The 21792-nt window shown below is 48.7% G+C and overlaps 7 non-coding genes and 1 pseudogene across 7 annotated transcripts; all 8 read right to left on the minus strand.

Annotated features, from left to right (window-relative positions):
* Nucleotides 1–255: 255 nt before the first annotated feature.
* LOC131738440 (U2 spliceosomal RNA) lies at nt 256–442 on the minus strand. The gene has a single exon (XR_009329967.1). It is a non-coding gene; the product is annotated as a U2 spliceosomal RNA (small nuclear RNA).
* Nucleotides 443–7500: 7058 nt separating this feature from the next.
* LOC131739059 (U2 spliceosomal RNA) lies at nt 7501–7691 on the minus strand. Its single transcript, XR_009330226.1, has one exon. It is a non-coding gene; the product is annotated as a U2 spliceosomal RNA (small nuclear RNA).
* Nucleotides 7692–8318: 627 nt separating this feature from the next.
* On the minus strand, nt 8319–8505 carry LOC131738441 (U2 spliceosomal RNA). Its single transcript, XR_009329968.1, has one exon. It is a non-coding gene; the product is annotated as a U2 spliceosomal RNA (small nuclear RNA).
* Nucleotides 8506–11876: 3371 nt separating this feature from the next.
* On the minus strand, nt 11877–12067 carry LOC131739267 (U2 spliceosomal RNA). The gene has a single exon (XR_009330435.1). It is a non-coding gene; the product is annotated as a U2 spliceosomal RNA (small nuclear RNA).
* A 598-nt stretch (nt 12068–12665) lies between these two features.
* LOC131738744 (U2 spliceosomal RNA) lies at nt 12666–12820 on the minus strand (annotated as a pseudogene).
* A 7025-nt stretch (nt 12821–19845) lies between these two features.
* On the minus strand, nt 19846–20036 carry LOC131738342 (U2 spliceosomal RNA). The gene has a single exon (XR_009329906.1). It is a non-coding gene; the product is annotated as a U2 spliceosomal RNA (small nuclear RNA).
* A 601-nt stretch (nt 20037–20637) lies between these two features.
* On the minus strand, nt 20638–20828 carry LOC131739060 (U2 spliceosomal RNA). Its single transcript, XR_009330227.1, has one exon. It is a non-coding gene; the product is annotated as a U2 spliceosomal RNA (small nuclear RNA).
* Nucleotides 20829–21417: 589 nt separating this feature from the next.
* LOC131739062 (U2 spliceosomal RNA) lies at nt 21418–21608 on the minus strand. Its single transcript, XR_009330229.1, has one exon. It is a non-coding gene; the product is annotated as a U2 spliceosomal RNA (small nuclear RNA).
* Between the last annotated feature and the right edge of the window lie 184 nt (nt 21609–21792).

Below are 21792 nucleotides of genomic sequence, written 5' to 3' on the forward strand. Positions count from 1 at the left end.
TGCTCCCAGGAAACAACCTGCTGCTGTCTACATCATCACCACATGTGAATAAAAGAAAGAAAGACAGCAAGAAAGAAAGACAGAAAGAAAGAGAGAAAGAGAGAAAGAAAGAGAGAAAGAAAGAAAGAGAGAAAGAAAAAAAAAAGAAGTAAAACGGCGGGAAAACTTGCATCAACACTGGCACTCTCCCTCCAGCAGGGGTAGACAAAATGCTCACAGGAGAGATCCAGATCTGACTTTGACCAACGTTAGAGAAAGGTGTGCACCGTTCCCGGAGGTACTGCAATACCGGGCCGATGCGTGGAGTGGACAGAGCAAGCCCCTGTTCCATCTCCCGATTCCAAAAATCAATTTAATATATGGTCCCCTGATAGGGGACGTATCAGATATTAAACTGATAAGAACAGATACGAGAAAGAGAGAAAGAAAGAGAGAAAGAGATTTTACATTTTTTACATTTACACCCATTCGTTTTTTTCATTCATTTTACATTTCTTTTAAAGATGACATTCATGCATACAGACATACATTTTGTTTTAAAAGCATTTAAAATACATTTAAAAACACCAAGACAATTGTGCTTTGTACATGGTCAAAACAGACACAGATTAAAATCAACATGAAAAAAACCTGTGCTGCTTTAAAAGTGACTGGAAAAAAAGAACCATCTATAAAAAACCAGTGTTTGTGAGGGCCGGGGAGTGCTCTCTAAAAAAGTTCAAAAGTGAACATAAAACTAGATCTAAAACAGGGACAGGGGAAAAGGGACAGTGTATAGAACAGTGAGTTAAAATTCTAAAATTTTAAAACACTTAAAATGTAACTTTTAATAGTTTACATTAAAAATCTTAAAGATACATAAAACAAAACAAAACAAAATCAAATAAAACATTCAACGTAAATCAAATAAAAGTCAATAAAACTGAAACAAAAAGACTACATAAAACCAGGGCACCGTTGAAAAAACGGTCATGCCAGCTAAAAAGGGCGGAATGCTGGCATGACAAAATAAATAAAAGGCTTAGCGGTGCCCCGTAGTCCCGCTCCTAGGAGCTAGCGGTTCCAGTTTTTTCCTTTATTCCATCTTCACGTCCTGAAGTCCGGCGATCCTCCACTCCGCGCAGGCCTTGTCCTTCCCGAGGGTCCGGATGTCCAGAATTACAAAGTCCTTGATAAGAGTTTGTGCCCTTCTGGTCGTGGTGATAGTGTCTAGCTCCTGCTTGTGATAGACACAGACGTTACGGCCTTCCCACAGGATCTGCTTGACAACATTGATGACACGCCAAACGCACTTAGCTGTGCTGGTATCGATTCCTCCCGCAGGCCCATAGAGCACAGTCTCAGCGGTCATCTTGGCCGTGTCAGCAAACCTGTTTAGGAAGACAGAGACAGAGAGCCAGACACTGCCAGCCACATCACACTCCCAGAAGATATGGGCTGGTGTTTCTCTCTTGCGGCACTTTGCATAGGGGCATGTTTCTACTTGGGCTAGTCCCCTCCTGAACATGAACGCTCGAGTGGGGAGTGCACTGTGGACGGTGTTCCATGCTATATCCTTCTGGACATTACTGAGGCAGCTGTGAGACACATTCTCCCAGATTTTTTGGCTTTGGGTGAGGGAGAAAGTAGCTACTTTTTCAATTTCCTGGGAACCGGCAAGATATTTAGTTACAGCCTTGTATTCCCAGGAGGCCAATTTTGCTTTATCTGAGCCCAATTTATATATAGTGTCCCATAAGGTTCTATAATACAATGGGGGGTCCCAGGAGTACGGCACGGTGTTATCAATAGTGCAGAGGCCCAAGGCCCTGAGACAGGTGGCAAAATAGAAACGATTCATGTAACATACCTTCCTGTCCAGGGCCTGGATGTTCTTGATAGTTTGCGTGAGCCCCTGCACTCGGGTGAGCTGCACAACGTCCGGGACCCCCTTACCTCCCTTCTTGTCGGCTTTACTCAGGGTGGCTCGCTTTACCCTCTCCATCTTGCTGCCCCAGATAAAGCGGTGGATAATGCGGTCCACCACTTTTTTGGTGGTCCTGTCTGGGGGAAAGATTTTTCCTACATAAGAGAGGATGGGGAACAGTATAGACTTGGTTATTAATACTCTACCCGTCATTGTTAAGGATCTTGTGCTCCATCCGCCAATCTTTTTACGGACCTGGTTAATGGCCGCCGTCCAGCTCTGGGCCCCCGAGCTATTGTTCTCGAAAATGAGGCCCAGAATCTTGATTTTGTCCTTTTTGACAGGGTACATGTCCGACAGTTCCCTATCTACCTGCCAATTTTTAGACACGTAGACTTCGCTCTTGGACTTATTAATCACTGCCCCGGTCGCCGTGCAGTACTTCTCAAGGATATTAGTAATCCGAGGTACCGACGATGTGTTGGTGCAAATGAGTGTCACATCGTCCATATATGCTGTTGTTTTGACCTGGACCCTGTTGGATCCAGGCAGCTGGAAACCAGTTATATTAGTATCCCTACGAATTGCCTGCAGGAGGGGTTCAATGCACACGACATATAGCAGTGGGGATAGTGGGCAACCCTGTCTGACCCCTGACTGGATAGATATTTTACCAGTCAGGTGCCTGTTCACCAAGACTCGGGTACTAATGTTTGTATATATGGTTTTAACCCACTCCCTAAGTCCAGGAGCGAATTTCATCTGGTCCATCACTTTGTACATATATTCATGGCTTACCCTATCGAACGCCTTCTCCTGGTCAAGGTTGAACAGGCAGAGGGGATGGTTCCGTTCTCTAGAATAAGCCAGAATGTCCCTTGTTAACATTAAAATATCCGTGATGGACCTCCCTGGGACGCCACAAGCCTGGTCGGGGCCAATGACCAAAGGGAGGTGTACTTGTAGCCGGAGCATCAGAGCTTTGGCTAGTATCTTGTAATCCACGCAATGGAGGCTGATTGGGTGCCAATTCCGTAGATCTTTAACTTCCCCTTTCTTATGAAGGAGAGTAATTACACTCTCCCGCATAGAAGGGCCCAACCGCTTCTCCCTGTAGACCGCTCTGTAGACCTCCGCTAAATGGACTTTTAGCATGTCCCAAAAAAGATGGTAATACTCACCCGGGATGCCATCTGGACCTGGCGTCTTACCGGTGTTCATGGTCTTAACCGCCTGGGTGAGCTCCTCCAGCGTGAGTTCTGGGTCCTTCTCCTCCTCCTCGTCGTCCCGCACTGAGTCAGGCTCCAACTGGCTCAGGAACCACTCTATCAGGGTGTCATCTGTAGCTTTGATGTTATATAGGTCCCTATAGAAGTTCTCTACCACTTTTTTCACTCCCTCACTATCCTCTACTATCCTCCCCCTGCTGTCGAGCATGGAGGACATCAAGTGCCGCTTCTCCCTCGTTTTCTGGAAGAAGAAGCGAGTACACTTTTCGTCTTCCTCCATTTTTTGCACTTTTGCATTGTGCATGACCTTTCGTTGTTCCTCCCTACAAAGCACTGAAAGATCTAGCTTGGTCTGGGCTATCTCGTCGCTTACAGGGAACCCCCGAAGCTGAAGCAGGCTCAGATGCTGGAGGGCAGCATTCAGGTGTTTATATTTGGCCCTCCTTTCTTTTGCTTTCCTCTTGCCTGCTGCTATGAAATAACCCTTAGTTCTGATTTTGACCATCTCCCACCACTCTATAGGGGAGTTGAATAGGTCACGCAAAGTGGTCCACTCAACAAGCCTGCTCTTATAGGCTGCAGCTATGGAGGGGTCATCGAGTAAGGAGGTGTTTAATTTCCAAACCCCTGACCCCATCTGGGAGGTCTGAGGGACCTGCAATGTTACCTGCAGGAGCCTATGGTCAGAGAAGAAGACGGCCTGGGTGTCTACTGCCGTCTTCGTAAGGGAGCTGGTATGCAGGACGAGATCTATACGGGAGAAGGAGGTCCCAGATGAGCTCACCCAGGTAAAGGGAGGCACCAGGTCCTTACCTGCATCACACAGGGAGAAATCAGATATTACGGAGGACAAAACTCTACTAGAGCGGTCGTTGCGTGGCCTGCTCCGGTCTACGTCCCTCAGAGCACAATTGAAGTCACCTGACACGATGACGGGTACGTTCCTCAGCAGGAGTGGACGCAGCTGTGGAAAAAATTGAACTCTTTCGTTTTGGTTAGTGGGTGCGTAGACATTGACCAGTCTGAGGGGAGTGTTGTTGTATGTCACATCCACGCTCAGAATTCTACCAGGTTCTACCTCCCTGCTGCTGCTGGAGGTAATAAATGGGTTTTTAAACAGGATACCTACTCCGTCGGCTCTGGCTATGTTGGAGCCCGACCAGAAGGAGTCCCCCAGGGTCCAACTCTCCTTCAGGTCCCTATAATCAGGGCTCGACGAAATACCACACTCCTGCAGAAAGATGAGATCTGCTTTCAAGTTAGCTAGATAGTTTAGTACATCAAATCTTTTTTGTGTCTCCCTGATGCTCCTGACATTAACAGACACACATATCAGGGCCATCAGGGTAGCTAACAAGAAAAGGAGTCGCTGCGTCCACCCCATAGCGACTATGATTGGGAGGTCGGGACACTCTTCCTACTCTTAGCTCTACGCTTGCTTCGAGGGGGCTTGGGCTTATTTGCAACTCCCATCACCCCTGAGAAGGTACTCACTGCTGCCTCGTCCAAGAAGGCACCGTCTTTATATGCACAGTACGTGGAGTTGTTGGGGCTATTCAACTCCCCACAAGGTAAGTCTGGTGGAACTTGCTCAGGGCCCCTCGGAACGTGTGGGTCAGCTTTGTCCTGGGGGGGGGTTATGACAGACAGCATTCTTTGGCTGTTACCGTCTGTTGAATTGGAGCTGTTAGCAGACTTCTGGTTTACCGTGTCCAGGGGTATTCCCATGTCCTCCAGTGCTGTATCTAGGAGGACCTCTAGGGGGCCCCTGGTTTTGCCCATACAAGGGAGGGGGTCAAGGATGCTTTGAAGGGAGGCCCTTCGCTTGAAGAGGGTCATTGCTACAGAGGTACTGCTGGTCAGGGAAGGTGTTGACCCCGACCTCTACCTCGGTGCATTAGTGAACACCTCTTCTGCGAGGTGTGCTAGGGTTTGTGCCAACGACTGGGAAGGCTGGCTGGGGATGCCCTGGCTGGCTGCTACCTGCCCACTAGGTGGCAGTGTAGCCGTCCCACTCGCCTCCGTCTCTGCCTGCGAGGGCAAGACTGGGGACTTTGTGTGGACATTAGCTGGTTTTGGATCTATGGGGGCCACCTGCAACTTGCTGTCTTTGATCCTGATCTTCTTTCTTTCCCCCCCTCGTCTCTACCCTTTCTTTTCCCCACCCTCTGCTGGTTCTTCACTCCCTTCCCCTCCTTCTCACTCTCACTTTCACTGTCGCTTTTGCTTTCCTCCCCCACGGACTCAATCCTTATGGCGTCATAACGAGAGCCGAGGGGGAGTGCTGGCGCTGAGAGGGCCCTACTCAGGGGGGGGCCGCTGCTGGGTCCGGGCTCCCTCCCTGACTCGTGTTCTGCATCAGAGGAGCTACTGGAGGAGCTAGTGGAGTGGCTGTTGTACTCTCTCTCTGGGCTGGGGGAAGGGGTCCTCGTAAAACGGGACATGTCTCGGGGGCGGGGGGGTGAGGGGGTGCTGGTGATGATGGTGGTGCTGGAGTCTGGGTCTTGGATACTGTTGGTGGTGATGTGGACTGATCTTTGTTACTTGCTCCCTCTTCCTGCTCAGGCCTAGGCTTGTTCATGTTTGCCTTGCTGGCTCTGGCCATGTTGGCATAGGAAGAGGGGCAGTCCTTAAACAGGTGCCCCTTCTTTCCACACAAATTGCACTGCCTCTCTTCTCTGCAGTGGCTGGTCTCGTGGGGGGCGCCGCAGTTCCTGCACTTGACTACAGTACACGCGGCCGCCAGGTGTCCTAATTCCCCACATTTCCTGCAGAGTTTTGGCATCCCATTATAGAATACCAGCCCTCTGTTGGGCCCTAACACTATGGAGTTTGGAATGTGGCGGACGCCTCCAATGCCCGATGGATCAACATTAAGGCGTACCAGCCACTTTCTGGCTCCTGTCCAAACCCCATCTTCATCTGTAATTTTCCTCCCTTCTGATGACACCCTCCCATAGCGGTTAAGCCATGTTGTAATATCATAGTCGCTAACAGCCTCATTGAAAAATTGGACAGTAACAACTTTCATTTCTCTGTCTGTCAGTGCATCCACACAAAATTCTTTGTATGGAGCGAGATATTTATTCTCCCCCCAAAAGGACCACATTTCTTGTAACTTTTGGGGGTTCCTAAAACTGACCTCAAACACTTCCTTAAGCCCTGGCAATTTCACCAAACAATTCAAGTCAGAAGGGGAAAAACCCATACCCCTCTGAAGAATGGTCAGGCTGAACTCCAGTCTCGTCAGTCCTGGTTCCGTTTCATCTTGCTTGTTTCTTGTGAAGCGCACCGCATTGTGCCTCCTGGTTTCCTGGGTTGGCCGGAACGCCATCCTTCAGCTGGCTCCTCCGATTGGGGTGGGAGAAGCCTCTGGACATCCGGGTTGTCTCTCTCTACGGAAAAGAGACAACGTAAGCAGCAAATCTGGGCAGTTGAAGGAACTATTACTTTAGTCCCTGAGGAGATGGTCGCCTCGCAAGAGGGACCCCCTCCCCAGGTGAACGGTGTCCTTCCCTGGCGGAGTAGGGGGCGCTGCTTGGCACCGAGACCACATAGGAAGAATCGTGGCTGTGACGCCTCCTCGGGGTCCGGGGCCGCCCTCTGCTCCTCCCAGATGGCGCCCTCTGCTGGGCACCTGCTGCTCTCTCGGTCTGGATCTCGATTACAATCAAGGGCTGGGGATGAGGTCGTCTAGGTCATCAAAGGGTCCTCAAAGGTCGTCTGGATGGTAGGTCCTCCTTCTCTCTAACTCCAGGAACGTCTGGAAAAGCCGGAACCGCCTGAAAAAGAAAAAAACGGGAACCGCCTGAAAAAGAAAAAACTGCTCTCAACAGTCAACAAAATCTTGAAAGACCCTCGGCCTGGATTGGGCAAGCCAAAACCAGACTGAGCATTAGTCTTCCAAAAAGTTGCCGAGCTGAAGAAAGCCAGTCAGAAATAAAAAAAATTCTGTTCCTCCTCACCCGAACAAACCTCTCACAGACCCTCGGAGGGAGCGGGCAATGCCACTACCCTCTAAACCTTAGTCTTAGAAAGATTTATTCGAACTGAAGAGAAGCCAGAGTATATGGCTGGCTAAGAAGGACCTGGCATAGGGACATGTTCCACCACACTTGTCTGGTTAGCTGCATGCTCCCAGGAAACAAACTGCTGCTGTCTACATCATCACCACATGTGAATAAAAGAAAGAAAGACAGCAAGAAAGAAAGAGAGAAAGAAAGAGAAAGAAAGAAAGAGAGAAAGAAAAAAAAAAGAAGTAAAACGGCGGGAAAACTTGCATCAACACTGGCACTCTCCCTCCAGCAGGGGTAGACAAAATGCTCACAGGAGAGATCCAGATCTGACTTTGACCAACGTTAGAGAAAGGTGTGCACCGTTCCCGGAGGTACTGCAATACCGGGCCGATGCGTGGAGTGGACGGAGCAAGCCCCTGTTCCATCTCCCGATTCCAAAAATCAATTTAATATATGGTCCCCTGATAGGGGACGTATCAGATATTAAACTGATAAGAACAGATACTACACTTGATCTTAGCCAAAAGGCCGAGAAGCGATGGCGACTTGGCCCTTGCCCGGGGCCCCCCAGCCCGGACGGCACAGGGGGATTCAAAGGTGGGTGCAAAATTCCAAGCACAAGCAGACCCCCAAAAAACGGGCTGCTGCTTCCAGAGGGGAAATGTACAATTTAAGCAGGAGGAAACAAAACAAAGCAAAAACACACACATAACACCAAAAACAAAACATAAACTGGCGGAGTGCGTCTTACAAATAGTCATGCCAAGCTGCTATGCTGTGCAAGGTGCCTTGGGTAACTACAACTGTGCCTCGCTGGCTGGCTGGCTTGCTAAGAAGGTCCTGGCATAGGGACATGTTCCACCACACTTGTCTGGTTAGCTGCATGCTCCCAGGAAACAACCTGCTGCTGTCTACATCATCACCACATGTGAATAAAAGAAAGAAAGACAGCAAGAAAGAAAGAGAGAAAGAAAGAGAGAAAGAGAGAAAGAAAGAAAGAAAGAGAGAAAGAGAGAAAGAAAGAGAGAAAGAAAGAAAGAGAGAAAGAAAAAAAAAAGAAGTAAAACGGCGGGAAAACTTGCATCAACACTGGCACTCTCCCTCCAGCAGGGGTAGACAAAATGCTCACAGGAGAGATCCAGATCTGACTTTGACCAACGTTAGAGAAAGGTGTGCACCGTTCCCGGAGGTACTGCAATACCGGGCCGATGCGTGGAGTGGACAGAGCAAGCCCCTGTTCCATCTCCCGATTCCAAAAATCAATTTAATATATGGTCCCCTGATAGGGGACGTATCAGATATTAAACTGATAAGAACAGATACGAGAAAGAGAGAAAGAAAGAGAGAAAGAGATTTTACATTTTTTACATTTACACCCATTCGTTTTTTTCATTCATTTTACATTTCTTTTAAAGATGACATTCATGCATACAGACATACATTTTGTTTTAAAAGCATTTAAAATACATTTAAAAACACCAAGACAATTGTGCTTTGTACATGGTTAAAACAGACACAGATTAAAATCAACATGAAAAAAACCTGTGCTGCTTTAAAAGTGACTGGAAAAAAAGAACCATCTATAAAAAACCAGTGTTTGTGAGGGCCGGGGAGTGCTCTCTAAAAAAGTTCAAAAGTGAACATAAAACTAGATCTAAAACAGGGACAGGGGAAAAGGGACAGTGTATAGAACAGTGAGTTAAAATTCTAAAATTTTAAAACACTTAAAATGTAACTTTTAATAGTTTACATTAAAAATCTTAAGATACATAAAACAAAACAAAACAAAATCAAATAAAACATTCAACGTAAATCAAATAAAAGTCCATAAAACTGAAACAAAAAGACTACATAAAACCAGGGCACCGTTGAAAAAACGGTCATGCCAGCTAAAAAGGGCGGAATGCTGGCATGACAAAATAAATAAAAGGCTTAGCGGTGCCCCGTAGTCCCGCTCCTAGGAGCTAGCGGTTCCAGTTTTTTCCTTTATTCCATCTTCACGTCCTGAAGTCCGGCGATCCTCCACTCCGCACAGGCCTTGTCCTTCCCGAGGGTCCGGATGTCCAGAATTACAAAGTCCTTGATAAGAGTTTGTGCCCTTCTGGTCGTGGTGATAGTGTCTAGCTCCTGCTTGTGATAGACACAGACGTTACGGCCTTCCCACAGGATCTGCTTGACAACATTGATAACACGCCAAACGCACTTAGCTGTGCTGGTATCGATTCCTCCCGCAGGCCCATAGAGCACAGTCTCAGCGGTCATCTTGGCCGTGTCAGCAAACCTGTTTAGGAAGACAGAGACAGAGAGCCAGACACTGCCAGCCACATCACACTCCCAGAAGATATGGGCTGGTGTTTCTCTCTTGCGGCACTTTGCATAGGGGCATGTTTCTACTTGGGCTAGTCCCCTCCTGAACATGAACGCTCGAGTGGGGAGTGCACTGTGGACGGTGTTCCATGCTATATCCTTCTGGACATTACTGAGGCAGCTGTGAGACACATTCTCCCAGATTTTTTGGCTTTGGGTGAGGGAGAAAGTAGCTACTTTTTCAATTTCCTGGGAACCGGCAAGATATTTAGTTACAGCCTTGTATTCCCAGGAGGCCAATTTTGCTTTATCTGAGCCCAATTTATATATAGTGTCCCATAAGGTTCTATAATACAATGGGGGGTCCCAGGAGTACGGCACGGTGTTATCAATAGTGCAGAGGCCCAAGGCCCTGAGACAGGTGGCAAAATAGAAACGATTCATGTAACATACCTTCCTGTCCAGGGCCTGGATGTTCTTGATAGTTTGCGTGAGCCCCTGCACTCGGGTGAGCTGCACAACGTCCGGGACCCCCTTACCTCCCTTCGAGTCTGGGTCTTGGATACTGTTGGTGGTGATGTGGACTGATCTTTGTTATTTGCTCCCTCTTCCTGCTCAGGCCTTGGCTTGTTCATGTTTGCCTTGCTGGCTCTGGCCATGTTGGCATAGGAAGAGGGGCAGTCCTTAAACAGGTGCCCCTTCTTTCCACACAAATTGCACTGCCTCTCTTCTCTGCAGTGGCTGGTCTCGTGGGGGGCGCCGCAGTTCCTGCACTTGACTACAGTACACGCGGCCGTCAGGTGTCCTAATTCCCCACATTTCCTGCAGAGTTTTGGCATCCCATTATAGAATACCAGCCCTCTGTTGGGCCCTAACACTATGGAGTTTGGAATGTGGCGGACGCCTCCAATGCCCGATGGATCAACATTAAGGCGTACCAGCCACTTTCTGGCTCCTGTCCAAATCCCATCTTCATCTGTAATTTTCCTCCCTTCTGATGACACCCTCCCATAGCGGTTAAGCCATGTTGTAATATCATAGTCGCTAACAGCCTCATTGAAAAATTGGACAGTAACAACTTTCATTTCTCTGTCTGTCAGTGCATCCACACAAAATTCTTTGTATGGAGCGAGATATTTATTCTCCCCCCAAAAGGACCACATTTCTTGTAACTTTTGGGGGTTCCTAAAACTGACCTCAAACACTTCCTTAAGCCCTGGCAATTTCACCAAACAATTCAAGTCAGAAGGGGAAAAACCCATACCCCTCTGAAGAATGGTCCGGCTGAACTCCAGTCTCGTCAGTCCTGGTTCCGTTTCATCTTGCTTGTTTCTTGTGAAGCGCACCGCATTGTGCCTCCTGGTTTCCTGGGTTGGCCGGAACGCCATCCTTCAGCTGGCTCCTCCGATTGGGGTGGGAGAAGCCTCTGGACGTCCGGGTTGTCTCTCTCTACGGAAAAGAGACAACGTAAGCAGCAAATCTGGGCAGTTGAAGGAACTATTACTTTAGTCCCTGAGGAGATGGTCGCCTCGCAAGAGGGACCCCCTCCCCAGGTGAACGGTGTCCTTCCCTGGCGGAGTAGGGGGCGCTGCTTGGCACCGAGACCACGTAGGAAGAATCGTGGCTGTGACGCCTCCTCGGGGTCCGGGGCCGCCCTCTGCTCCTCCCAGATGGCGCCCTCTGCTGGGCGCCTGCTGCTCTCTCGGTCTGGATCTCGATTACAATCAAGGGCTGGGGATGAGGTCGTCTAGGTCATCAAAGGGTCCTCAAAGGTCGTCTGGATGGTAGGTCCTCCTTCTCTCTAACTCCAGGAACGTCTGGAAAAGCCGGAACCGCCTGAAAAAGAAAAAAACGGGAACCGCCTGAAAAAGAAAAAACTGCTCTCAACAGTCAACAAAATCTTGAAAGACCCTCGGCCTGGATTGGGCAAGCCAAAACCAGACTGAGCATTAGTCTTCCAAAAAGTTGCCGAGCTGAAGAAAGCCAGTCAAAAATAAAAAAAATTCTGTTCCTCCTCACCCGAACAAACCTCTCACAGACCCTCGGAGGGAGCGGGCAATGCCACTACCCTCTAAGCCTTAGTCTTAGAAAGATTTATTCGAACTGAAGAGAAGCCAGAGTATATGGCTGGCTAAGAAGGACCTGGCATAGGGACATGTTCCACCACACTTGTCTGGTTAGCTGCATGCTCCCAGGAAACAAACTGCTGCTGTCTACATCATCACCACATGTGAATAAAAGAAAGAAAGACAGCAAGAAAGAAAGAGAGAAAGAAAGAGAAAGAAAGAAAGAGAGAAAGAAAAAAAAAGAAGTAAAACGGCGGGAAAACTTGCATCAACACTGGCACTCTCCCTCCAACAGGGGTAGACAAAATGCTCACAGGAGAGATCCAGATCTGACTTTGACCAACGTTAGAGAAAGGTGTGCACCGTTCCCGGAAAAACTGCAATACCGGGCCGATGCGTGGAGTGGACGGAGCAAGCCCCTGTTCCATCTCCCGATTCCAAAAATCAATTTAATATATGGTCCCCTGATAGGGGACGTATCAGATATTAAACTGATAAGAACAGATACTACACTTGATCTTAGCCAAAAGGCCGAGAAGCGATGGCGACTTGGCCCTTGCCCGGGGCCCCCCAGCCCGGACGGCACAGGGGGATTCAAAGGTGGGTGCAAAATTCCAAGCACAAGCAGACCCCCAAAAAACGGGCTGCTGCTTCCAGAGGGGAAATGTGCAATTTAAGCAGGAGAAAACAAAACAAAGCAAAAACACACACATAACACCAAAAACAAAACATAAACTGGCGGAGTGCGTCTTACAAATAGTCATGCCAAGCTGCTATGCTGTGCAAGGTGCCTTGGGTAACTACAACTGTGCCTCGCTGGCTGGCTGGCTTGCTAAGAAGGTCCTGGCATAGGGACATGTTCCACCACACTTGTCTGGTTAGCTGCATGCTCCCAGGAAACAACCTGCTGCTGTCTACATCATCACCACATGTGAATAAAAGAAAGAAAGACAGCAAGAAAGAAAGAGAGAAAGAAAGAGAGAAAGAGAGAAAGAAAGAGAGAAAGAAAGAAAGAGAGAAAGAAAAAAAAAGAAGTAAAACGGCGGGAAAACTTGCATCAACACTGGCACTCTCCCTCCAGCAGGGGTAGACAAAATGCTCACAGGAGAGATCCAGATCTGACTTTGACCAACGTTAGAGAAAGGTGTGCACCGTTCCCGGAGGTACTGCAATACCGGGCCGATGCGTGGAGTGGACGGAGCAAGCCCCTGTTCCATCTCCCGATTCCAAAAATCAATTTAATATATGGTCCCCTGATAGGGGACGTATCAGATATTAATATTCTTTTATTGAGATTTTACATTTTTTACATTTACACCCATTCGTTTTTTCATTCATTTTACATTTCTTTTAAAGATGACATTCATGCATACAGACATACATTTTGTTTTAAAAGCATTTAAAATACATTTAAAAACACCAAGACAATTGTGCTTTGTACATGGTTAAAACAGACACAGATTAAAATCAACATGAAAAAAACCTGTGCTGTTTTAAAAGTGACTGGAAAAAAAGAACCATCTATAAAAAACCAGTGCTTGTGAGGGCCGGGGAGTGCTCTCTAAAAAAGTGAACATAAACCTAGATCTAAAACAGGGACAGGGGAAAAGGGACAGTGTATAAACAGTGAGTTAAAATTCTAAAATTTTAAAACACTTAAAATGTAACTTTTAATAGTTTACATTAAAAATCTTAAAGATACATAAAACAAAACAAAACAAAATCAAATAAAACATTCAAATTAAATCAAAGGTCCATAAAACTGAAACAAAAAGACTACATAAAACCAGGGCACCGTTAAAAAGGGCGGAATGCTGGCATGACAAAATAAATAAAAGGCTTAGCGGTGCCCCGTAGTCCCGCTCCTAGGAGCTAGCGGTTCCAGTTTTTTCCTTTATTCCATCTTCACGTCCTGAAGTCTGGCGATCCTCCACTCCGCGCAGGCCTTGTCCTTCCCGAGGGTCCGGATGTCCAGAATTACAAAGTCCTTGATAAGAGTTTGTGCCCTTCTGGTCGTGGTGATAGTGTCTAGCTCCTGCTTGTGATAGACACAGACGTTACGGCCTTCCCACAGGATCTGCTTGACAACATTGATGACACGCCAAACGCACTTAGCTGTGCTGGTAGTGATTCCTCCCGCAGGCCCATAGAGCACAGTCTCAGCGGTCATCTTGGCCGTGTCAGCAAACCTGTTTAGGAAGACAGAGACAGAGAGCCAGACACTGCCAGCCACATCACACTCCCAGAAGATATGGGCTGGTGTTTCTCTCTTGCGGCACTTTGCATAGGGGCATGTTTCTACTTGGGCTAGTCCCCTCCTGAACATGAACGCTCGAGTGGGGAGTGCACTGTGGACGGTGTTCCATGCTATATCCTTCTGGACATTACTGAGGCAGCTGTGAGACACATTCTCCCAGATTTTTTGGCTTTGGGTGAGGGAGAAAGTAGCTACTTTTTCAATTTCCTGGGAACCGGCAAGATATTTAGTTACAGCCTTGTATTCCCAGGAGGCCAATTTTGCTTTATCTAAGCCCAATTTATATATAGTGTCCCTTAAGGTTCTATAATACAATGGGGGGTCCCAGGAGTACGGCACGGTGTTATCAATAGTGCAGAGGCCCAAGGCCCTGAGACAGGTGGCAAAATAGAAACGATTCATGTAACATACCTTCCTGTCCAGGGCCTGGATGTTCTTGATAGTTTGCGTGAGCCCCTGCACTCGGGTGAGCTGCACAACGTCCGGGACCCCCTTACCTCCCTTCTTGTCGGCTTTACTCAGAGTGGCTCGTTTTACCCTCTCCATCTTGCTGCCCCAGATAAAGCGGTGGATAATGCGGTCCACCACTTTTTTGGTGGTCCTGTCTGGGGGAAAGATTTTTCCTACATAAGAGAGGATGGGGAACAGTATAGACTTGGTTATTAATACTCTACCCGTCATTGTTAAGGATCTTGTGCTCCATCCGCCAATCTTTTTATGGACCTGGTTAATGGCCGCCGTCCAGCTCTGGGCCCCCGAGCTATTGTTCTCGAAAATGAGGCCCAGAATCTTGATTTTGTCCTTTTTGACAGGGTACATGTCCGACAGTTCCCTATCTACCTGCCAATTTTTAGACACGTAGACTTCGCTCTTGGACTTATTAATCACTGCCCCGGTCGCCGTGCAGTACTTCTCAAGGATATTACTAATCCGAGGTACCGACGATGTGTTGGTGCAAATGAGTGACACATCGTCCATATATGCTGTTGTTTTGACCTGGACCCCGTTGGATCCAGGCAGCTGGAAACCAGTTATATTGGTATCCCTACGAATTGCCTGCAGGAGGGGTTCAATGCACACGACATATAGCAGTGGGGATAGTGGGCAACCCTGTCTGACCCCTGACTGGATAGATATTTTACCAGTCAGGTGCCTGTTCACCAAGACTCGGGTACTAATGTTTGTATATATGGTTTTAACCCACTCCCTAAGTCCAGGAGCGAATTTCATCTGGTCCATCACTTTGTACATATATTCATGGCTTACCCTATCGAACGCCTTCTCCTGGTCAAGGTTGAACAGGCAGAGGGGATGGTTCCGTTCTCTAGAATAAGCCAGAATGTCCCTTGTTAACATTAAAATACCCGTGATGGACCTCCCTGGGACGCCACAAGCCTGGTCGGGGCCAATGACCAAAGGGAGGTGTACTTGTAGCCGGAGCATCAGAGCTTTGGCTAGTATCTTGTAATCCACGCAAAGGAGGCTGATTGGGCGCCAATTCCGTAGATCTTTAACTTCCCCTTTCTTATGAAGGAGAGTAATTACACTCTCCCGCATAGAAGGGCCCAACCGCTTCTCCCTGTAGACCGCTCTGTAGACCTCCGCTAAATGGACTTTTAGCATGTCCCAAAAAAGATGGTAATACTCACCCGGGATGCCATCTGGACCTGGCGTCTTACCGGTGTTCATGGTCTTAACCGCCTGGGTGAGCTCCTCCAGCGTGAGTTCTGGGTCCTTCTCCTCCTCCTCGTCGTCCCGCACTGAGTCAGGCTCCAACTGGCTCAGGAACCACTCTATCAGGGTGTCATCTGTAGCTTTGATGTTATATAGGTCCCTATAGAAGTTCTCTACCACTTTTTTCACTCCCTCACTATCCTCTACTATCCTCCCCCTGCTGTCGAGCATGGAGGACATCAAGTGCCGCTTCTCCCTCGTTTTCTGGAAGAAGAAGCGAGTACACTTTTCGTCTTCCTCCATTTTTTGCACTTTTGCATTGTGCATGACCTTTCGTTGTTCCTCCCTACAAAGCACTGAAAGATCTAGCTTGGTCTGGGCTATCTCGTCGCTTACAGGGAACCCCCGAAGCTGAAGCAGGCTCAGACGCTGGAGGGCAGCATTCAGGTATTTATATTTGGCTCTCCTTTCTTTTGCTTTCCTCTTGCCTGCTGCTATGAAATAACCCTTAGTTCTCATTTTGACCATCTCCCACCACTCTATAGGGGAGTTGAATAGGTCACGCAAAGTGGTCCACTCAACAAGCCTGCTCTTATAGGCTGCAGCTATGGAGGGGTCATCGAGTAAGGAGGTGTTTAATTTCCAGACCCCTGACCCCATCTGGGAGGTCTGAGGGACCTGCAATGTTACCTGCAGGAGCCTATGGTCAGAGAAGAAGACGGCCTGGGTGTCTACTGCCGTCTTCGTAAGGGAGCTGGTATGCAGGACGAGATCTATACGGGAGAAGGAGGTCCCAGATGAGCTCACCCAGGTAAAGGGAGGCACCAGGTCCTTACCTGCATCACACAGGGAGAAATCAGATATTACGGAGGACAAAACTCTACTAGAGCGGTCGTTGCGTGGCCTGCTCCGGTCTACGTCCCTCAGAGCACAATTGAAGTCACCTGACACGATGACGGGTACGTTCCCCAGCAGGAGTGGACGCAGCTGTGGAAAAAATTGAACTCTTTCGTTTTGGTTAGTGGGTGCGTAGACATTGACCAGTCTGAGGGGAGTGTTGTTGTATGTCACATCCACGCTCAGAATTCTACCAGGTTCTACCTCCCTGCTGCTGCGGGAGGTAATAAAAGGGTTTTTAAACAGGATACCTACTCCGTCGGCTCTGGCTATGTTGGAGCCCGACCAGAAGGAGTCCCCCAGGGTCCAACTCTCCTTCAGGTCCCTATAATCATGGCTCGACGAAATACCACACTCCTGCAGAAAGATGAGATCTGCTTTCAAGTTAGCTAGATAGTTTAGTACATCAAATCTTTTTTGTGTCTCCCTGATGCTCCTGACATTAACAGACACACATATCAGGGCCATCAGGGTAGCTAACAAGAAAAGGAGTCGCTGCGTCCACCCCATAGCGACTATGATTGGGAGGTCGGGACACTCTTCCTACTCTTAGCTCTACGCTTGCTTCGAGGGGGCTTGGGCTTATTTGCAACTCCCATCACCCCTGAGAAGGTACTCACTGCTGCCTCGTCCAAGAAGGCACCATCTTTATATGCACAGTATGTGGAGTTGTTTGGGCTATTCAACTCCCCACAAGGTAAGTCTGGTGGAACTTGCTCAGGGCCCCTCGGAACGTGTGGGTTAGCTTTGTCCTGGGGGGGGTTATGACAGACAGCATTCTTTGGCTGTTACCGTCTGCTGAATTGGAGCTGTTAGCAGACTTCTGGCTTACCGCGTCCAGGGGTATTCCCATGTCCTCCAGTGCTGTATCTAGGAGGACCTCTAGGGGGCCCCTGGTTTTGCCCATACAAGGGAGGGGGTCAAGGATGCTTTGAAGGGAGGCCCTTCGCTTGAAGAGGGTCATTGCTACCGAGGTACTGCTGGTCAGGGAAGGTGTTGACCCCGACCTCTCCCTCGGTGCATTAGTGAACACCTCTTCTGCGAGGTGTGCTAGGGTTTGTGCCAACGACTGGGAAGGCTGGCTGGGGATGCCCTGGCTGGCTGCTACCTGCCCACTAGACGGCAGTGTAGCCGTCCCACTCGCCTCCGTCTCTGCCTGCGAGGGCAAGACTGGGGACTTTGTGTGGACATTATCTGGTTTTGGATCTATGGGGGCCACCTGCAACTTGCTGTCTTTGATCTTGATCTTCTTTCTTTTCCCCCCATCGTCTCTACCCTTTCTTTTCCCCACCCTCTGCTGGTTCTTCATTCCCTTCCCCTCCTTTTCACTCTCACTTTCACTGTCGCTTTCGCTTTCCTCCCCCACGGACTCAATCCTTATGGCGTCATAACGAGAGCCGAGGGGGAGTGCTGGCGCTGAGAGGGCCCTACTCAGGGGGGGGGCGCTGCTGGGTCCGGGCTCCCTCCCTGCCTCGTGTTCTGTATCAGAGGAGCTACTGGAGGAGCTAGTGGAGTAGCTGTTGTACTCTCTCTCTGGGCTGGGGGAAGGGGTCCTCGTAAAACGGGACATGTCTCGGGGGCGGGGGGGTGAGGGGGGTGCTGGTGATGATGGTGGTGCTGGAGTCTGGGTTTTGGATACTGTTGGTGGTGATGTGGACTGATCTTTGTTATTTGTTCCCTCTTCCTGCTCAGGCCTAGGCTTGTTCGTATTTGCCTTGCTGGCTCTGGCCATGTTGGCATAGGAAGAGGGGCAGTCCTTAAACAGGTGCCCCTTCTTTCCACACAAATTGCACTGCCTCTCTTCTCTGCAGTGGCTGGTCTCGTGGGGGGCGCCGCAGTTCCTGCACTTGACTACAGTACATGCGGCCGCCAGGTGTCCTAATTCCCCACATTTCCTGCAGAGTTTTGGCATCCCATTATAGAATACCAGCCCTCTGTTGGGCCCTAACACTATGGAGTTTGGAATGTGGCGGACGCCTCCAATGCCCGATGGATCAACATTAAGGCGTACCAGCCACTTTCTGGCTCCTGTCCAAACCCCATCTTCGTCTGTAATTTTCCTCCCTTCTGATGACACCCTCCCATAGCGGTTAAGCCATGTTGTAATATCATAGTCGCTAACAGCCTCATTGAAAAATTGGACAGTAACAACTTTCATTTCTCTGTCTGTCAGTGCATCCACACAAAATTCTTTGTATGGAGCGAGATATTTATTCTCCCCCCAAAAGGACCACATTTCTTGTAACTTTTGGGGGTTCCTAAAACTGACCTCAAACACTTCCTTAAGCCCTGGCAATTTCACCAAACAATTCAAGTCAGAAGGGGAAAAACCCATACCCCTCTGAAGAATGGTCCGGCTGAACTCCAGTCTCGTCAGTCCTGGTTCCGTTTCATCTTGCTTGTTTCTTGTGAAGCGCACCGCATTGTGCCTCCTGGTTTCCTGGGTTGGCCGGAACGCCATCCTTCAGCTGGCTCCTCCGATTGGGGTGGGAGAAGCCTCTGGACGTCCGGGTTGTCTCTCTCTACGGAAAAGAGACAACGTAAGCAGCAAATCTGGGCAGTTGAAGGAACTATTACTTTAGTCCCTGAGGAGATGGTCGCCTCGCAAGAGGGACCCCCTCCCCAGGTGAACGGTGTCCTTCCCTGGCGGAGTAGGGGGTGCTGCTTGGCACCGAGACCACGTAGGAAGAATCGTGGCTGTGATGCCTCCTCGGGGTCCGGGGCCGCCCTCTGCTCCTCCCAGATGGCGCCCTCTGCTGGGCGCCTGCTGCTCTCTCGGTCTGGATCTCGATTACAATCAAGGGCTGGGGATGAGGTCGTCTAGGTCATCAAAGGGTCCTCAAAGGTCGTCTGGATGGTAGGTCCTCCTTCTCTCTAACTCCAGGAACGTCTGGAAAAGCCGGAACCGCCTGAAAAAGAAAAAAACGGGAACCGCCTGAAAAAGAAAAAACTGCTCTCAACAGTCAACAAAATCTTGAAAGACCCTCGGCCTGGATTGGGCAAGCCAAAACCAGACTGAGCATTAGTCTTCCAAAAAGTTGCCGAGCTGAAGAAAGCCAGTCAAAAATAAAAAAAATTCTGTTCCTCCTCACCCGAACAAACCTCTCACAGACCCTCGGAGGGAGCGGGCAATGCCACTACCCTCTAAGCCTTAGTCTTAGAAAGATTTATTCGAACTGAAGAGAAGCCAGAGTATATGGCTGGCTAAGAAGGACCTGGCATAGGGACATGTTCCACCACACTTGTCTGGTTAGCTGCATGCTCCCAGGAAACAAACTGCTGCTGTCTACATCATCACCACATGTGAATAAAAGAAAGAAAGACAGCAAGAAAGAAAGAGAGAAAGAAAGAGAAAGAAAGAAAGAGAGAAAGAAAAAAAAAAAGAAGTAAAACGTTGGGAAAACTTGCATCAACACTGGCACTCTCCCTCCAGCAGGGGTAGACAAAATGCTCACAGGAGAGATCCAGATCTGACTTTGACCAACGTTAGAGAAAGGTGTGCACCGTTCCCAGAGGTACTGCAATACCAGGCCGATGCGTTGAGTGGACGGAGCAAGCCCCTGTTCCATCTCCCGATTCCAAAAATCAATTTAATATATGGTCCCCTGATAGGGGACGTATCAGATATTAAACTGATAAGAACAGATACTACACTTGATCTTAGCCAAAAGGCCGAGAAGCGATGGAGACTTGGCCCTTGCCCGGGGCCCCCCAGCCCGGACGGCACAGGGGGATTCATCAAAGGTGGGTGCAAAATTCCAAGCACAAGCAGACCCCCAAAAAACGGGCTGCTGCTTCCAGAGGGGAAATGTGCAATTTAAGCAGGAGAAAACAAAACAAAGCAAAAACACACACATAACACCAAAAACAAAACATAAACTGGCGGAGTGCGTCTTACAAATAGTCATGCCAAGCTGCTATGCTGTGCAAGGTGCCTTGGGTAACTACAACTGTGCCTCGCTGGCTGGCTGGCTTGCTAAGAAGGTCCTGGCATAGGGACATGTTCCACCACACTTGTCTGGTTAGCTGCATGCTCCCAGGAAACAACCTGCTGCTGTCTACATCATCACCACATGTGAATAAAAGAAAGAAAGACAGCAAGAAAGAAAGAGAGAAAGAAAGAGAGAAAGAGAGAAAGAAAGAGAGAAAGAAAGAAAGAGAGAAAGAAAAAAAAAGAAGTAAAACGGCGGGAAAACTTGCATCAACACTGGCACTCTCCCTCCAGCAGGGGTAGACAAAATGCTAACAGGAGAGATCCAGATCTGACTTTGACCAACGTTAGAGAAAGGTGTGCACCGTTCCCGGAGGTACTGCAATACCGGGCCGATGCGTGGAGTGGACGGAGCAAGCCCCTGTTCCATCTCCCGATTCCAAAAATCAATTTAATATATGGTCCCCTGATAGGGGACGTATCAGATATTAAACTGATAAGAACAGATACTACACTTGATCTTAGCCAAAAGGCCGAGAAGCGATGGCGACTTGGCCCTTGCCCGGGGCCCCCCAGCCCGGACGGCACAGGGGGATTCAAAGGTGGGTGCAAAATTCCAAGCACAAGCAGACCCCCAAAAAACGGGCTGCTGCTTCCAGAGGGGAAATGTGCAATTTAAGCAGGAGAAAACAAAACAAAGCAAAAACACACACATAACACCAAAAACAAAACATAAACTGGCGGAGTGCGTCTTACAAATAGTCATGCCAAGCTGCTATGCTGTGCAAGGTGCCTTGGGTAACTACAACTGTGCCTCGCTGGCTGGCTGGCTTGCTAAGAAGGTCCTGGCATAGGGACATGTTCCACCACACTTGTCTGGTTAGCTGCATGCTCCCAGGAAACAACCTGCTGCTGTCTACATCATCACCACATGTGAATAAAAGAAAGAAAGACAGCAAGAAAGAAAGAGAGAAAGAAAGAGAGAAAGAGAGAAAGAAAGAAAGAGAGAAAGAAAAAAAAAAAAGAAGTAAAACGGCGGGAAAACTTGCATCAACACTGGCACTCTCCCTCCAGCAGGGGTAGACAAAATGCTAACAGGAGAGATCCAGATCTGACTTTGACCAACGTTAGAGAAAGGTGTGCACCGTTCCCGGAGGTACTGCAATACCGGGCCGATGCGTGGAGTGGACGGAGCAAGCCCCTGTTCCATCTCCCGATTCCAAAAATCAATTTAATATATGGTCCCCTGATAGGGGACGTATCAGATATTAAACTGATAAGAACAGATACTACACTTGATCTTAGCCAAAAGGCCGAGAAGCGATGGCGACTTGGCCCTTGCCCGGGGCCCCCCAGCCCGGACGGCACAGGGGGATTCAAAGGTGGGTGCAAAATTCCAAGCACAAGCAGACCCCCAAAAAACGGGCTGCTGCTTCCAGAGGGGAAATGTGCAATTTAAGCAGGAGAAAACAAAACAAAGCAAAAACACACACATAACACCAAAAACAA

The sequence above is a fragment of the Acipenser ruthenus genome, chromosome 10 (genome assembly GCF_902713425.1).
Source record: "Acipenser ruthenus chromosome 10, fAciRut3.2 maternal haplotype, whole genome shotgun sequence".
NCBI lineage: Eukaryota > Metazoa > Chordata > Actinopteri > Acipenseriformes > Acipenseridae > Acipenser > Acipenser ruthenus.